The following is a 15,880-nucleotide window of genomic DNA, read 5'->3' as shown; positions in this document are numbered from 1 at the left end:
GTTCCTTTGTTGGTGGTAAGAGTTTAGATGCTCGAGGCTGCACCTTTAATGGACCTGTTAGCATAGGCAACTCAGAGTGAGTTACCTACCATGTCCTTCATCCTGGGTCGGAGTGGGTGAGTTGAAATGTTCCTGAATAAGATGATCCCTGACATTCATGGCATCCAGATGAAAACTTCACAACCCGTGCAGTGCTCAGGCACCTCCCTGTGCAGCTGGGGCACCTCAGTGTTCTGCATCCTCCCTTTCTGTCTCTGCCTCTTCCTCCTCCTCTCACACCTCCCGCCCCTCCAGTGAGCTGTCTCCTTCCAGACTCTCACCGTCCTCAAGCTCCACACCTCTTTGGAGGGCCATTTATGGAGAACGCAGCAGACCACCACAATGACGAAGACCCTTGCAGGAATGTATTACAGGGTGCCACCCGACTGCTCCAGGCACTGGAGCTGCATCTTTAGAAGCTCGATGGTCTGCTCAATGGTTGTCCTATTGAGCAGATAGCTTTGGTTGTATTGTCTCTATGTCTCCGTCTGGGGCTCTCATAAAGCGGTGAATATTTTCAAGAGACATCCCTTGTCCCTCAGGATCCAGCAACAGACGTTGTGGGGTGGAGTGAAGAGCCGCAGCAGCCTGGGCTGGCGGAAGATGAAGGAATCATGGCAGCTGCCAGGAAAGCAAGCACACATGGAGGATGCTCTTGTTGTGGTCACGGACCAGTTGAACATTGAATGAGTGGAAGCCCTTCCTGTTGGTGAATCTCATTGGCCTGGGTGCTTTGATGGTCACATGGGTGCAATTGATGATGCCCTGCACCTGGGGGAATCCAGTAATGGAAGTGAAACATACTGCCCTCTGTCCCTGTGAGGCCACGGCTGTTGTGAAATCAATGTACTGTTCAGTCCTGGTAAATAGAGCATCAGTGACTTGCGAGATGCAGTGGTGCGCTACTGTTTGTGAGATGCCACCAAGGTCTGCAGCTGATCCTTGGAAGGAGCCAGAAGCAAAGATATTCAGGGTCACAGTGACTTTATCAGCTACTGCAGGGCATGCCAAACAGTGCTGTGTGATGCGAGGTCTTCGGTGACGAGAGCACAGATGTCTGTGATCATCTGCCTGGAGAATCAGTCTCCTGCAGCACTGGTTCTCGGTCATGTTAACATAGATCCATCTTCGGTGGTAGATCCTATGCTGAGGGTATGGCCTCTGTGTCCTTTCTGCACCTTGTTCCTCTCCCCTTCCCTCCTGATACCTGGGCACACCCTTCCTGCAGAGAGTGTTGTTTATCATCAAAATCTGAGAGTTATGCCCCCATTGCCAGCTGCTGCCTTCCTTGTGGTCAGGTGCCCTGCCCCACCCCCACCCCCCACATTGTGCTGGGCAGCCTTACCCCAGCTCTTCTGCCCCACAATGCCAGGAAAGTGACGACCCCCTGCACTGCCTGATCGCTTACTGCCTCCTCTCCCCGCCACCTGCACTGTGCCAATGGCTCCTGTTTCCCAATGGGTGAGGCCCCCTCTGCACTGTTCACCCTTTTATGGGGCCCAGCTAATTCCCTGGGCTGGATATGACTCCCCAGTGTGTGCCAGTCTCCATTTAGCTGGCCCCAGACAGCGCATGCAGCCCTGTGAGCCCCTATGAAATCACAACACCCCCTGCCCCACCCCATTAACAAGCTCTTAATGAGTTCTTTAACCAGTTTATTTGGGCCTCAATCATGCAGCAGGCAGGATCATAGGCTGCCAACAACCCCCCTTACCTCCGTCCTGATGAAAGTGACCAGATCAGGGAATGGTGTCAGGAAACCAGCACGCCAGCCGACGCTGGTATTTCTGACCCCCACACGCCTCCATTCCTGCTCCTGGCAGCAACCAAAAATTCAGCTCTCCATTTTGGAATTGCCCATTCATTTACCTCTAGACTCAGAATGCCCCAATGAGGCAAATGATCCCTACATTTTAATTACAAATTGTTAGTGTTGATGCTCTCCCAGAGGATTCCCGAACAATTGTCCAACTATTAAATCTGGCAGATTGTTAACTTGCCACTTTGTGTGACTCTTCTGCAAGAAGCGTAATCTCATCAGGCACTTACAATTTGGTTTTGTCCCAAAAAGAGGTTGGATGGCAGAAAACAGGCTCTGTGACACCAGCTTCGTGTCTTTCCACCTGACTGTAATTGATAACTTTACTTCATTGTGAAAAATCTCCCTTTTCTCTGAGATAAGCACTTACTGACAGCTCCTTGCCAAGGCAGCGAAATATATTTGGCAGCTTTTAGCAGTTTAGCAATTTTTCTTGTTCCATCAATGTAAAAATGAATGTGAAGGTTTCATGGGATATATGAAATATGATGTGCAGTAATGCATCTTTTATTATTTTGTGAATCAAGGCACAGTAACTAAATGTTGTAATATAATGAAAATTGCTGCATTGACCTTTTGCTCCTTAATTTTTAATTTTAATAAACTCAATTCATTGATTATAGCCTAAGCTTTAATTTTCACATGAAAATTATTCTTTCATTATTCAAAGACTGAAAGCCAGCCCTGCCAGTTAACTTAAATTTGTAAAGTCATACTCCTTCCCCATTGTTACAATAAGCATTCTATTGCCCCTTTCCCACCTCCAATACCAATAACATTAAGTATTTGCCCTTCGCCCCCCACAAAACACTTACCTTTGCAATATGACCTTCCCCCTCACCAGACTGTGCAAAGTTCACAGTTCACCCTTTTCCACCATCCCCTACACTCATGACGACTATTTAACCCCATCTCGCACCGCCCCCCCCCCCCACTAAAAATCTTAACTCCCCCGCACCCCCCTTCCCCACCAGTGTCACGTCTGCATTCCCGAGACGGGGAAGTGAAGGCGCGGGAGTGCCGGCCGCTGCACTGAAGATCATGGCGGCCTCGTAGGATCCCAGGTAACTGTATGTTAATGTATTCATTTACATTAATAGACGCAGGTCCCATCGCCCAGCAGCGGGGGGGCAGGGGGATGCTGCCACGGATGATACAAAACACCTGCAACAGGACATAGATAGGCTAGCAGAATGTGCAGACAAGTGGCAGATATGGCAGATGGAATTTAATAGAGAGAAGGAAAATGTGAACTTGTCCACCTTGGCAGGAAGAATAGAAAAGCAGTATATTATGTAAATGGAGACAGATTGCAGAACTCTGCGGTACAGAGGCATCTGAGTGTCCTGGTACATGATTCACAATAAGTTGGTATGCAAGTACAGCATGTGATGAAGAAGGCAAATGAATGTTGTTGTTTTTTGCAAGGGAAATAGAGTACAAAAGTAGGGAAGTTTTGCTACAGTTGTACAGGGCACATCTGGAGTACTGTGTACAGTTTTGGTCTCCTTACATAAGAAAGAATATAATTGCATTAGATGCAGTTCAGAGAAGGTTCACTCGACTGATCACTGGGATGAAGGGGTTATCTTATGAGGAAAGGTTGAACAGGTTGGGCCTGTATCCACTGGAGTATAAAAGAATGAGAGGTAATCTTATTGAAACATGTAAGATCCTGAGGGGATTTTGACAGGGTGGATGCTGAGAGGATGTTTCCCCTTATGGGAGAGACTAGAACTAGGGGACACAGTTTAAAAATAAGGGGTCTCCCATTTAAGACAGAAATGAGGAGAATTGTTTTCTCTGAGGGTTGTTAATCTGCGGAATTCTGTTCCCCAGAGAGCAGTGGAGGCCGGGTCATTGAATATTTTTAAGACTGACAACCAGGTCAGCCATGATCCTATCAAATGGCAGAGCAGGCTGGAGATGCTGAATGACCTACTTCTGCTCCTAATTCGTATGCTCATATGTTTGTATGTAAGTGTGAGGTGATACATTTCGGCAGAAGGGATAGGGTGAGGCAATGGACTTAATGGCAAGTTATAAAGAGTTTGCAAGAACAGAGGGACCTTGTGGGGGGGGGGGGGGGGTGGCGTGCATGGGTATAGATCTTTGAAGGTGGCATGACATATTGAGAGAGCGGTTAACAAAGCATATGCGATCTTGGGCTTCATAAATACAGGCATTGAGTAGAAAAGCAGGGAAGTTATGCTAAACCTTTATGAAGCTCTGGTTAAGCCCCAACTAGAGTACTGCATCCACTACTGGTCAGCAAACATTAGGAAGGATGTGTGGATCCTTGAGAGGCTGCAGAGATGATTTACCAAAATGGTCCGAGGGATGGGGGATTTTAGTTACAAGGTTAGATTGGAGCAAAGGTGAGGGGAGATTTGATGTACAAGATTATGGCAGAAAACCTGTTCCCATTGACTAATGCTACAAAGACTATGGGACACAAGTTGAAGATTTTGGGCAAAAGATGCAAGGGGAATATGAGGAAGAAATTTTTTTATGCAGCGAGTGGTAATGACCTGGAAAGAGGGTAGTGGAAACGGAAACAATGATTTCAAAAGGAAATGGATGGGCACTTGAAGGAAAAAAACTTGCAAGTTAAGAGGGTTTGAGCAGGGGAGCGCCATAGAGAGCTGGCATGGGCTCGATGGGCCGAACGGTCTACTTCTGTGCTGTAAATGACTCTCGTAGATATTTCCACTGAGCATATTAATTAAGGTTAGCTACAGTGCTAGATATTCTTTATGTAATATATTTCAGTTCATAAAGAGTAAGAACTTGCTTAGAGTGGTCTTTCACATTGAGCACACAACAAATATCTTGAGAGTCCAAAAATCAGAACAATGGCAGCATGGACTGTTTGCTCATTGAGCTGTTGAAAACAGTAGACGACAGATAGCCATTTCAGAACATTTACCAATAAAAATTAAAGCACACGAGGACCTGCAGGAAACAGATGCTTTAGAAATTTTTCAGAATAAGAGTTTTTTTTATACAGCAGGTTATTTACAGAACAGGAGCTTAGTCATAGACATGAAGAAGTCACTACATGCGGAAGATCATAGGATCATAGAATGATACAGCACAGAAAGAGGCCATTTGGCCCATCATGTCTGTGCTAACTCTTTGAATGAACTATCGATTTAGTCCCATTCGTCCACTCTGTTCCCATAGCTCTCCTTTTTTCCCTTCTGAAGTCTATTACTATCCTCATCATTATTTACTGTGTTTCTGAGTCTTGTGTCATCTGCAGATTTTGAAATTATGCCTTATATGCCAAAGTTCAGGTCAATAATATATATCAAAAAGAGCAGGAGTTTTAATACTGACCCCTGGGAACCACTGCTGTAGACTTTCATCCAGTCTACCATTCACCACTACTCTCTGGTTTCTATCCCTCAGTCATCATTGTATCCATGCTGCCACTGTCCCTTTAATTTTGCTTACAAGTCTATTATGTGATACTTTATCAAATGAAAGAATTCAATCAAGTTGGTCAAATATGATCTGCCTTAAAATAAATTAGACTCTCTTCAACAAGAATGAAAGATAAAAGCCACTGCCTTCCAGCCTGCCTTACTCACTCATTCCCAATCTCACATCTTCTACCTGTCATGACACCTGTGAAGTGGAATCTTCTAGAACAGCTGCAGGATGTTCATATTCCTAATTTCAACTTTTTTTCTTGAATCCTTTTCTGTATTTTAATCAATTACATGAATTACTACCATGCTTTTATTTCACTCAAACTCCAATCAGATTTTCACCCCTACCACAGTACCGAAACGGCTTTTATCAAAGTCACAAATGACATCGTGTGACTGTGACAAAGGCGAGGTGAGAGTGATTGCTCTTGACATCAAGGCAGCATTTGACTGAGTATGGCATCAAGGAGCCCTAGCAAAACTGGAGTCAACGGGAATCGGGGGAAAACTCTCCGCTAGTTGGAGTCATACCTAACGCAAAGGAAGATGGTTGTGGTTGTTGGAGGTCAATCATCTCAGCTCCAGGACATCACTGCAGGAGTTCCTCAGGGTTGTGTCCTAGGCCCAACCATCTTCAGCTGCTTCATCAATGACCTTCCTTCAATCAGAAGGTCAGAAGTGGGGACGTTCACTGATGATTGCACAATGTTCAGCACCATTTGCGACCCCTCAGATACTGAAGCAGTCTGTGTAGAAATGCAGCAAGACCTGGACAATATGCAGTCTTGGGCCGATAAATGGCAAGTAACATTCACGCCACACAAATGCCAGGCAATGACCATCTCCAACAAGAGAGAATCTAACCATCTTCCCTTGACATTCAATGGCATTACCATCACTGAATCCCCCATTATCAACATCTTAGGGGCTACCATTGACCAGAAACTGAACTGGAGTAGCCATATAAATACCACAGCTACAAGAGCAGGTCAGAGGCTAGGAATCCTGCAGCGAGCAACTCAAGGTCCATTGTGGGTTAAATTGGAGCAGGGAATAGCCCCTTTGTCCTTTCAAGTACCGTATATCAAAATGCAAAAACTGTCTTTCCAGCCAGTCTGGCAGCCCTTATAATAGGCATTCTCTTCTTCCCTGCAATAATTTGAAGTTTAGTGTCCATGTGGCAAAATTAATATGCCTCATTCCTGGCAGGTAGGGGCCTGTATGACGCACCAAATTAGCAATTTCTTTAAGTGTGTGATTGAAAGATGCGTTATTATTATGAATAGTAAAATGTCAAACTTGCAAAATTCATGAAAAGAGCAATTAATCAAACATAATTATTCAGAAGAGTTGGTGGACATCTTTGTTACACTTAGTTTTATTTTCTAAAGATCTCTTGCGCACCAGTTTAAAAAAACACTGCTATAGCTCGAGTATATAGAAGATCTGATATAAAAACAGAAAATACTGGAAATACAAAGTAGGTAGTCAACATAAAGGATCAATAGGGAACAATAATAAAAAAAAACTTTCTGGTACCTAAGGGAGCACAGACTCAAGCTCAGCAGAAAGAAGGTGAACAGATGATTTAGAGTGAACATCTTTACATAGAGGGTGGTAAATTTTGGAACAGATTATTTGTGGAAGCAGTAGAAATAATGTTACTATCTAGAGAATTGGCTAGCTATTTGACAGACAAATGATTGAGGGGTATGAATATTAAAATAGTAAACAGCAGGGGGATGCAGGTTTCAGTCTTCCTGGGTCACACCACTGCATATTATACTCCTCCAGAGTTACATATAAAAACTTAAACCCATGTTTCCCCTGAGTTGCAGATCTCATGTTGCCTATACAAAGAGATCTTGTTATTCTGTTTTAGGATTTAATCACCAATTAGGCAACAGAGCTGAAAAACAACCCCTTTAAAAATTTCCAAAGTCAACAAATAAAATAAATAAGCGCAAATAGGACTGGGTCAGATTGTCAGAGTTTAGGGCTGCAAGTGATCCTGAGGTTGCAGGATGGACTTTCTTTTGAACTTTGGAACCAACCACTTGAACTGCACTTAATTCTTCCAGTTCCATACATTCCTATGTTCCTTGTATTGAGTAGGTCGCTGTTTGGATGAAAAAAGATGGTTTAAAATGTAATATTTGTGTGACTGACTATTCCAATACCTCTAGACTTGACTACTCTAATGCTCTCCTGGCCAGCCTCCCACCTTCCACCCTCTGAAACTTCAGCTCATCCAAAACTCTTCTGCGATATCCTAATTCAAAAGACGTACCAAGATCACCTCAGTGATCTACATTGGCTCCCAGTCCAGCAAGGCCTCGATTTTAAAATTCTCCTTCATGTTTTCAAATCCATCCATGGCTTTGACCCACCCCATCTTTAACCTCTTCCAGCCCTATAACCTCTCGAGATCTCTACGTTCTTCCAATCCTGGCATCTTTGTATACCCGGTTTCATTGGTGTCCATGCCTTCAGCTATCTCGGCGCCAGGTGCTGGAAACCCTCTCCTCTAAGATGCTCCTTAAAACCTACCTGTTTGACCAAGGTTTTGGTCAACTGTCCTAATACCTCTTTGTGACTCAGTGCCAAATTTTGTCTGATAATGCCCCTATGAAGTGCTTGGAATGTTTCACTACATTAAAGGTACTATATAAATGCAAATTATACTGTGCAAGAATAGAGCAAAGTTCTTCCATTTCAATTCAGATTGATATATCCTGTGTAGCAATTACCCATATTAGCACATGATAAATCTGCAAAGCTCAGTTGCAAAAATACATTTTAATTTTCAAAGACCCATTGAATTGAACAAGTTGATTGAGAATTCATGCAGAGGCACAGAGGAGCTGTGAAATGATAATTGCTGCAATTCCCAAACACAATGATCTACAGTCCAGAACTAACACAGGAAGGAAATACAGCGGAAAGCATTCAAGACAAGTAATTTTAGAATCAATGAAACAATCCCTCTGAGCTTCCGCTCAAAGAGAACTACAGTTGATCCTAAACGGCCCTGAATCTATGTTTAAGCATGTACAATTCCTGGGGCTGTGAATGGGAGCAGGTGCCCCGCTGAGGAGAAGCAGAATATGAAGGATTTAGGGGTGGCACAGTGGCTTAGTGGTTAGCACCACAGCCTCACAGCTCCAGCGACCCGGGTTCAATTCTGGGTACTGCCTGTACGGAGTTTGCAAGTTCTGCCTGTGACCGCATGGGTTTTCGCCAGGTGCTCCAGTTTCCTCCCACAGCCAAAGACTTGCAGGTTGATAGGTAAATTGTCCATTATAAATTGCCCCTAGTGTAAGTAGGGGAATATAGGTGGGGATGTGGTAGGAATATAGGATTAGTATAAATGGGTGGTTGATAGTCAGCACAGTGGGCTGAAGGGCCTGTTTCAGTGCTGTATCTCTTAAATAAAAACAGTGAGGATTTTAAAAAGTAGTCTGCACTGTTAGATCAAACATCTCGTTATGATTATTAAATTTCTGCAGTTCCTTTGAACCTATCTAGAGTTTCTGATTTACTACATTTGAAATAGCTTTTTTTCCTTGATACCTCATTTTGGGGGGAAATGGTATCAGGCCAAAATGTACACAGAGGTGGCACACCTCCAATATACAAACTGCAGAATAGCGGGAGTTGGGTTCATATTGTGGTTTCTCCTGCACAGTGGCGCAGTGGTTAGCACCGCAGCCTCACAGCTCCAGCAACCCGGGTTCAATTCTGGGTACTGCCTGTGCGGAGTTTGCAAGTTCTCCCTGTGACTGCGTGGGTTTCCGCTGGGTGCTCCGGTTTCCTCCCACAGCCAAAGACTTGCAGGTTGATAGGTAAATTAGCCATTGTAAATTGCCCCTAGTGTAGGTAGGTGGTAGGGAAATTGAGGGGATGTGGTAGGAATATGGGATTAATGTAGGATTAGTATAAATGGGTGGTTGATGGTCGGCACAGACTCGGTGGGCCGAAGGGCCTGTTTCAGTGCAGTGTCTCTAAATATATAAAAATAAATAAAGCCATCAATCTGGCCTGTTGTGGTAAGAAAGGACACAATTGAAAATAACCACTTCCCTACAAGGAAGGGTAAAATGGGAGGAGGCGATATTTTTGGGTTGAGAAGACGAGGAGGTGTTCTTAACATCTTCAAGGTATGTATTTGATGAATAATATCAGCGGTAACCCAGAGCTGCTTCTCCTGCCACACCACATAGCCAAGGAATGATGTTCTAAATAGGAATTTTTTTTTTTTTAACAACAACTTGCATTGATATAGCACATTTAATGTAATAAAACATTCCAAGGCATTTTACAGGAGCTTTAGAAAGCAAGATTTGGCACTGAGCCACATAAGGCGGTATTCGGGCAAATGGCCAAAAGGTTGGTCAAAGAGGTAGGTTTTAAGAACATCTTAAAGGTGGAAAGAGAGGCGAAGAGCTTTAGGGAGTGAATTCTAGAGCTTAGGGTCTAGACAACGGAGGGCCCAGCCCTCAATAGTGGAACAATTAAAATTGGGATGCATAACTGGCCAGAATTAGATGAATGCAGGTATCTTAGAGGGTTGTGGGGCAGGAGGAGATTACAGAGATATGGGGGGATTTGAAAACAAGGATGAAAATTTTAAAATTGCAGCATTACTTAAGGGAGCCAACTTAGGTTAGTAAGTACAGGGGTGATGTGTAAACAGGTCTTGGTGCGAGTAAAGACATGGACAGTAGAGTTTTGGATGACCTCAAGTGAGAGTCTGGCTCCTACATAGAACAAAGTTTAAGAAGAATACAGAGCCCCAATAAAAAGCAAGACTACCTACAATCAAGGATTCTACAGCGAGCTCGGAGCACAGTAAAAAAAAAAACCCTTCAGAGATTGCCTGAAACTTTTTCACTTTTATTTATTTTATTTATTTATTTAGAGATACAGCATTGAAACAGGCCCTTCAGCCCACCGAGTCTGTGGCAACCATCAACCACCCATTTATACTAATCCTACACTAATCCCATATTCCTACCACATCCCCACCTGTCCCTATATTCCCCTACCACCTACCTATACTAGGGGCAATTTATAATGGCCAATTTACCCATCAACCTGCAAGTCTTTGATGGTGGGAGGAAACTGGAGTACCCGGCAAAAACCACAGGGAGAACTTGCAAACTCCACACAGGCAGTACCCAGAATTGAACCCGGGTCGCTGGAGCTGTGAGACTGCGGTGCTAACCACTGCGTCACTGTGCCGCCCGATTTTTCTTCTGCTCTTTTCTGTCCCTATTTGCATGTGCATATCACATACGCATGCTAGTGTGGGGCGTGGTATATATCCGTAGGCGTTAACCAAATTAGAGTTTTAAGTTTAAGAAAATTTCACCTTTCTTCTTTAAACCTAAAAAAGCCTGTTTGTGCTCATTTCTTTGCCTTATAATTGGAACGCAGTGAACAAGGATTCACCAAAGGGGAGCTAAAAACAGTATGTTTAAAATTTAATCCTGTTACAGTAAGACCAGGTGAAGGCTGAGAGGGAACCCTAGACGCCTTTCTCATCTGGTCGTAACAGGTGGTTTAAAAACACCACCAAAATTTATTTAAACAGTATATTTTGTAGTTTAAATCAGAATACAAATGGAGCAGGATGCCTGGGAAAATCTTTATAGACACACAACCATGGATCACCTAAGCTTTCTTAAAAAATAGATTTGATCTCATCTAAATTACCTTAAATGATTTACCAAAGATATGAGGTTACTAAAGGTACAATTTGCAGGTGTTATGGTCCTGCCTATGCCTTCACTCTCAGTATATGATGATTTATGTATTCAAGTTGAATTGACTCTAGCAACTTTTATCCTTGGCTTACCACAAGACCCAGTCAGTCTCATGCTTGCAGCATGTTGAAATATGCCAACAAACAGTATCAATTTCTCTTTTGAGAAGTTTTCATAATAGGTTTTTAGTAAGAATTAAAGAAGATGAATTTTCTACAGGCCAATGGTCATTGTGCAGGCTGCTTAATGGGTTTAAAACATGACAAAGTAGTCTGCATTTCCACCAGTCAACCAGTATGAAAAATGCTTCTGCACAGAGAATCAATGGGTGAGTCATCCAAAGTTCATTACTGCACATCTTTTAGCAGCCAACTCAAGATCAACATCAGTAGTTAAAAGGGAGGAGAGATGACCTACCTGCCTGATCCTTTCAAGATGATATATTGCCACATAAGGAGGTGGAGGGAGACCTTAAAGGAGAAAAAAAATGATTTGAAAATTCACTTAGTCGAGTATATTGGAGCCTAATATCCCTTTCCATAAATAAAACCAATTGAAAGTGATAGAAAAGAAACCTAAACCCAACAGTGTCGATGACTTAGAGACTAGTACTTAATAGTTTTCGAGAAAGAGGCTCTGCAATCAGTAGCAAACATACAGAAATTAGTAGTACTGCTCTCCTTTGGAACAAGAGGACCACAGAGAATATAAACTCTAGAAAAAGTCATTTAATTAAAGCTGGATAAAAATGAGATGGATATCTCAGTAATGCAACAAACAGACAGAGATAGAGATAAATCCTTTTTGGTTGGTGCTAACAGTAACAAATTGTAATTGAGTATGCCCCTGCAGGCAAAATTAAACATATATGCGTTAGATCCATATTTTCTGTTTGACTGCTTGCCAAGGTAATATTCACTTTTAGATCTGTACTGGACTCATTTACATACCAGTTTAACAGAATTACATTAGCACTCTGGGAAGCAAATTATCCCATACAAAGCAGAAAAAGTAGGTTTTCTCCATAGCAAAATGTGAATAAAGAACAAAATCAAGGAAATTTATCATGGCCTGGGGCTCTAACTTTAAAGGTTTTCTTAAATGCATTTTTCAAAAAAATTGAAGTAATTGCTGGTGTCATGAGTGTTTTAGCCCTCTCAAAGATAATTGAATGGCATAGTGCAGGACTATTGTTCAGGAATGAAGGTGAGGAAGAGAATAAAATGACCAGTCTGTACACCTAAATAGAGCAGCAATTGGCAGAGGCTCTGAAGTAACTTAGTTCTCTGCCTGGCAAGCTTGCAGGACAGAAATGCAAGGGATCCTAAGCAAGGAAAATGTTAAATCATTTGCAAGAGGGAAAAAAAATGCACACTTCCACACTTACCAATGAGTTAGACTTTAATAATTACATGGATCAGTATTAATAAGCATGCATTTTATACAGTTTTAGAAACATTAGAAAACGTTAAGATAAGAAAAGACCATTCGGGCCATCTGAGCTGGTCTCTGTAGTATTCCAGTTCATTCAGCCTAGCTTTCAGCTGCATTTCAAACACCCTAATGCTATTGATTCTCTCAACTTACTTGGAAGACAATTACCCTTTCAGTAAAGAAAATATTTCCAGTATATAGGTTTTAAATTTACTTTTCACTAATTTAAATTTATGCTCTTTGGTTCACAAGTTCCCCTTAAAGAGTATTGTGTAGTATCAATTACAGAGACAAAGCTGCAAACTGGGAAAGATTTGACAGTTAAATATTCCAGGCTTACACAAATGCAAGGGAAAGTGGAAGTTCAGTGGGCACAGAGTCATAAAAAGCAACAAAGGGATACAAATTAAGTAATAATGGGTGCAAAAAGGAAATATGGAAAATATTTGATCAATAAAGCCAACAACAAAAGTTTGTACATATATTAAGAGAAAGAGAGTGGTTACAGGAATGTGGGTCCATTAAAATACTGATACGTGCAAGATTATAAATGAATAATAAGATTTTTTTAAATGAGTAGTTGGCAACTATTTTCACAATGCAGAAAGTGGACAAAATACTTGCGATACAAGGAGACCAAAAAAATAATGGGAAGAAATTAGTCAATTTAATACAAGTAAAACATACTAAGAGGAGACAATAATGATAAGACATACAAATCTTCAGGACCTAATGGTTTCCAATCCAGAATATTAAAAGAAATAGGTGAGGAAATTGCAGATGTATTAGTCATAATTTTCCAAATCTCTCTAGATTCAATAACTGTACCTAAATTTAACAAAATTCCAAAGAACTTAAACCCATTTAATTGCTGGAAAGCATCACTATAAATTAACACATTTTAGAAGCTTTTGTGTCACTAGGTCTACAAACAATGGGCTGAATTTTATGAGTGCGCCACAGCACACTCTAAAAACGGCGTGCATTCTGCACTATTACGTGCCGGTGCTCATTTAAATAGAGGGGGCGGAGTAGCTGCCGCCAATGATGTGGAGGGGGTGGCCTCCGCAACGGCGTCCGGCGCCACTGCGCAGGCGCCATTTTTAAAGGGCTCTCAGCCCTTCAGCAACATTTTTATATTTCGCGAGATATCAGTGTTAAACTTTATTAAATAAAAAAATGTTGGAGGTTCCTCCTCAGCACCCAAAGTCATTGCATTGCCCGAATTGGCTTTTTCAAACATCTGAACTTTCCTCCCCAACCTTCAGTCTTTTGCCCTTCACCCCCTTCCCCACATCCAATCAAAAGTGTTTTCCCCACTCCTCCACCCCTCCTGCCCTGAAAATTTTATTCCTCCCTCTTCCCCACCCTGGCTCAGAATACTGTATGGAATTCTGAAGGCGCGCGAAGGCCGAAATAAGGCCGCAAAATCGGAGTGGGATGGCTACCACCTGCAGGTAAGTTAATTCAAATGTCATTAGGATTCATTTTAATATGGAGATGAAGGGCCCACCACCTGGCGAGGGGGGGGGGGGGGGTGGGGGGAAACCGCACCAAGGTTCCCCCGCCGCCGGTAATCTGCGGCAAGCCCTTCTCGATGTCGTGGGTCAAGGTGGGCCTCTCCCTGCGCCGCGACCCGTAGCGTTGAGGGGCTGGTAAAATTCAGCCCAATGTTTCAGTAAAACTGTAACGGTAAAGAACTTTTTTTTAATGACTGAATCACCCACTTAATTGTATGAGACACCCTTTATTATAGTATTGAACCATAGTATGATACAGCACAGAAGGAGGCCATTCAGCCAATCGTGCCTATGCCAGCTCTCTGAAAGAGCTACCAATTAGTCCCACTCCCTTATTCCTTCCTCATAGACCTGCAATTCTCTTTTGAAGGAGAGAGCCACTTCGCTTTTTAAAGTTACTATTGAATCTGCTTCCACCACTCTTCCAGGCAATGCATTCCAGATCTATGAATCTATATAAAAAAAAATTCTCATCTCCCCCACTGGCTTTTTTGCCAATTATTTTAAATCTGTGACTTCTGCTTACTAACCCTCCTGCTGCTGGAAATAGTTTCTCCCTATCTACTCTATCAATCCCCTCATAATTTTGAGCAGCTCTGTTAAATCTTCCCTTAACCTTCTCTGCTCTAACATTCCAGCTTCTCCAGATTACTCTACTCTTCATTCATGGTATATCTCCTCTGCGCCCTCTCCAAGGTCTTGACATCTTTTTTAGTGTGGTGCCTAGAATTGGACACAATACTCTAGCTGAGGTCTAACCAGTGATTTATAAAGGTTTAGCACAACTTCCTTGCTTTTGTACTCCGTGCCATTATTTATAAAACCAAGGATCCCTCATGCTTTTCCAACAGCTTTATCAACTTGTCCTACCATCTTCAAAGATTTTTATAGGTGAATCCCCAATTCTGTCTGTTACTGCACCCACTATAAAATTGTACCATTTCATTTATGCTGCCTGTATTAACTTTTTCTTCCAAAATGCATCACTTGACAATTCTCATGAAACTTCAACTATCATGTGGGGTTTGCTCATTTCACCAATCTATGTCCTCCTAAAGTCTGCTACTATCCTGCACACTGTTTATACATTTAAGCTTTGTTATCTGCAAACTTTGGAATTATGCCCTTTACCCAAGTCAAGGTCATTAATACTAAAAATAGTCCCAATACCAACTCCTAAGGAACACTAGTGTATACCTCCTTCCAGTCTGAAAGATGATCATTCACTCCATTTTCTGCCAGTAAATTTCATATCCACAAAGCTACAGCCCCTGTAATCCCATTGGCTTCTTTTTTGCTCAAAATGTTATTTCATGGTACTTTATCAAGCACTTTTTGTTGAAGTCCATCTACACAATATCAACTACACTACTCATTATTTAATCAAAGAACTCAATCAAGTTAGACTAGATTTGCCATTAACAAATCCATGTTGGCTGCCATTTATCCACCCATAAGTGACAATTTAATTCTGGATTATGGTCTCTGGAAGATTTCCACCCCCCCCCCCCCCCCCCTATTTGACTATGGTCAAATCAATCCCTTGCATCTCCTAGTGGTCAGTTGCAGAGACGCATTGACCTAGGAACAAATCAATTGTTGATAGAAGAGTGTGTGAGGTAAGGATGGGAATGATCAGGTTAAGAAATGAACTTTATTTTGAAATCCACTAGGTAATTTGAAATAAAAACAAGAAATGCTGGAACCACTCAGCAGGTCTGGCAGCATCTGTGAAAAGAGAAGCAGAGTTAACGTTTCGTGTCAGTGACCCTTCATCGGAACTGACAAATATTAGAAAAGTCACAGGTTATAAGCAAGTGAGGTGGGGGTGGGTCAAGAGATAACAAGGGAGAAGGTGTAGAT

This window comes from Heterodontus francisci, chromosome 8, assembly GCF_036365525.1.
Source record: "Heterodontus francisci isolate sHetFra1 chromosome 8, sHetFra1.hap1, whole genome shotgun sequence".
Classification (NCBI taxonomy): Eukaryota; Metazoa; Chordata; class Chondrichthyes; order Heterodontiformes; family Heterodontidae; genus Heterodontus; species Heterodontus francisci.
Note: the sequence above shows the minus strand (reverse complement) of the source record.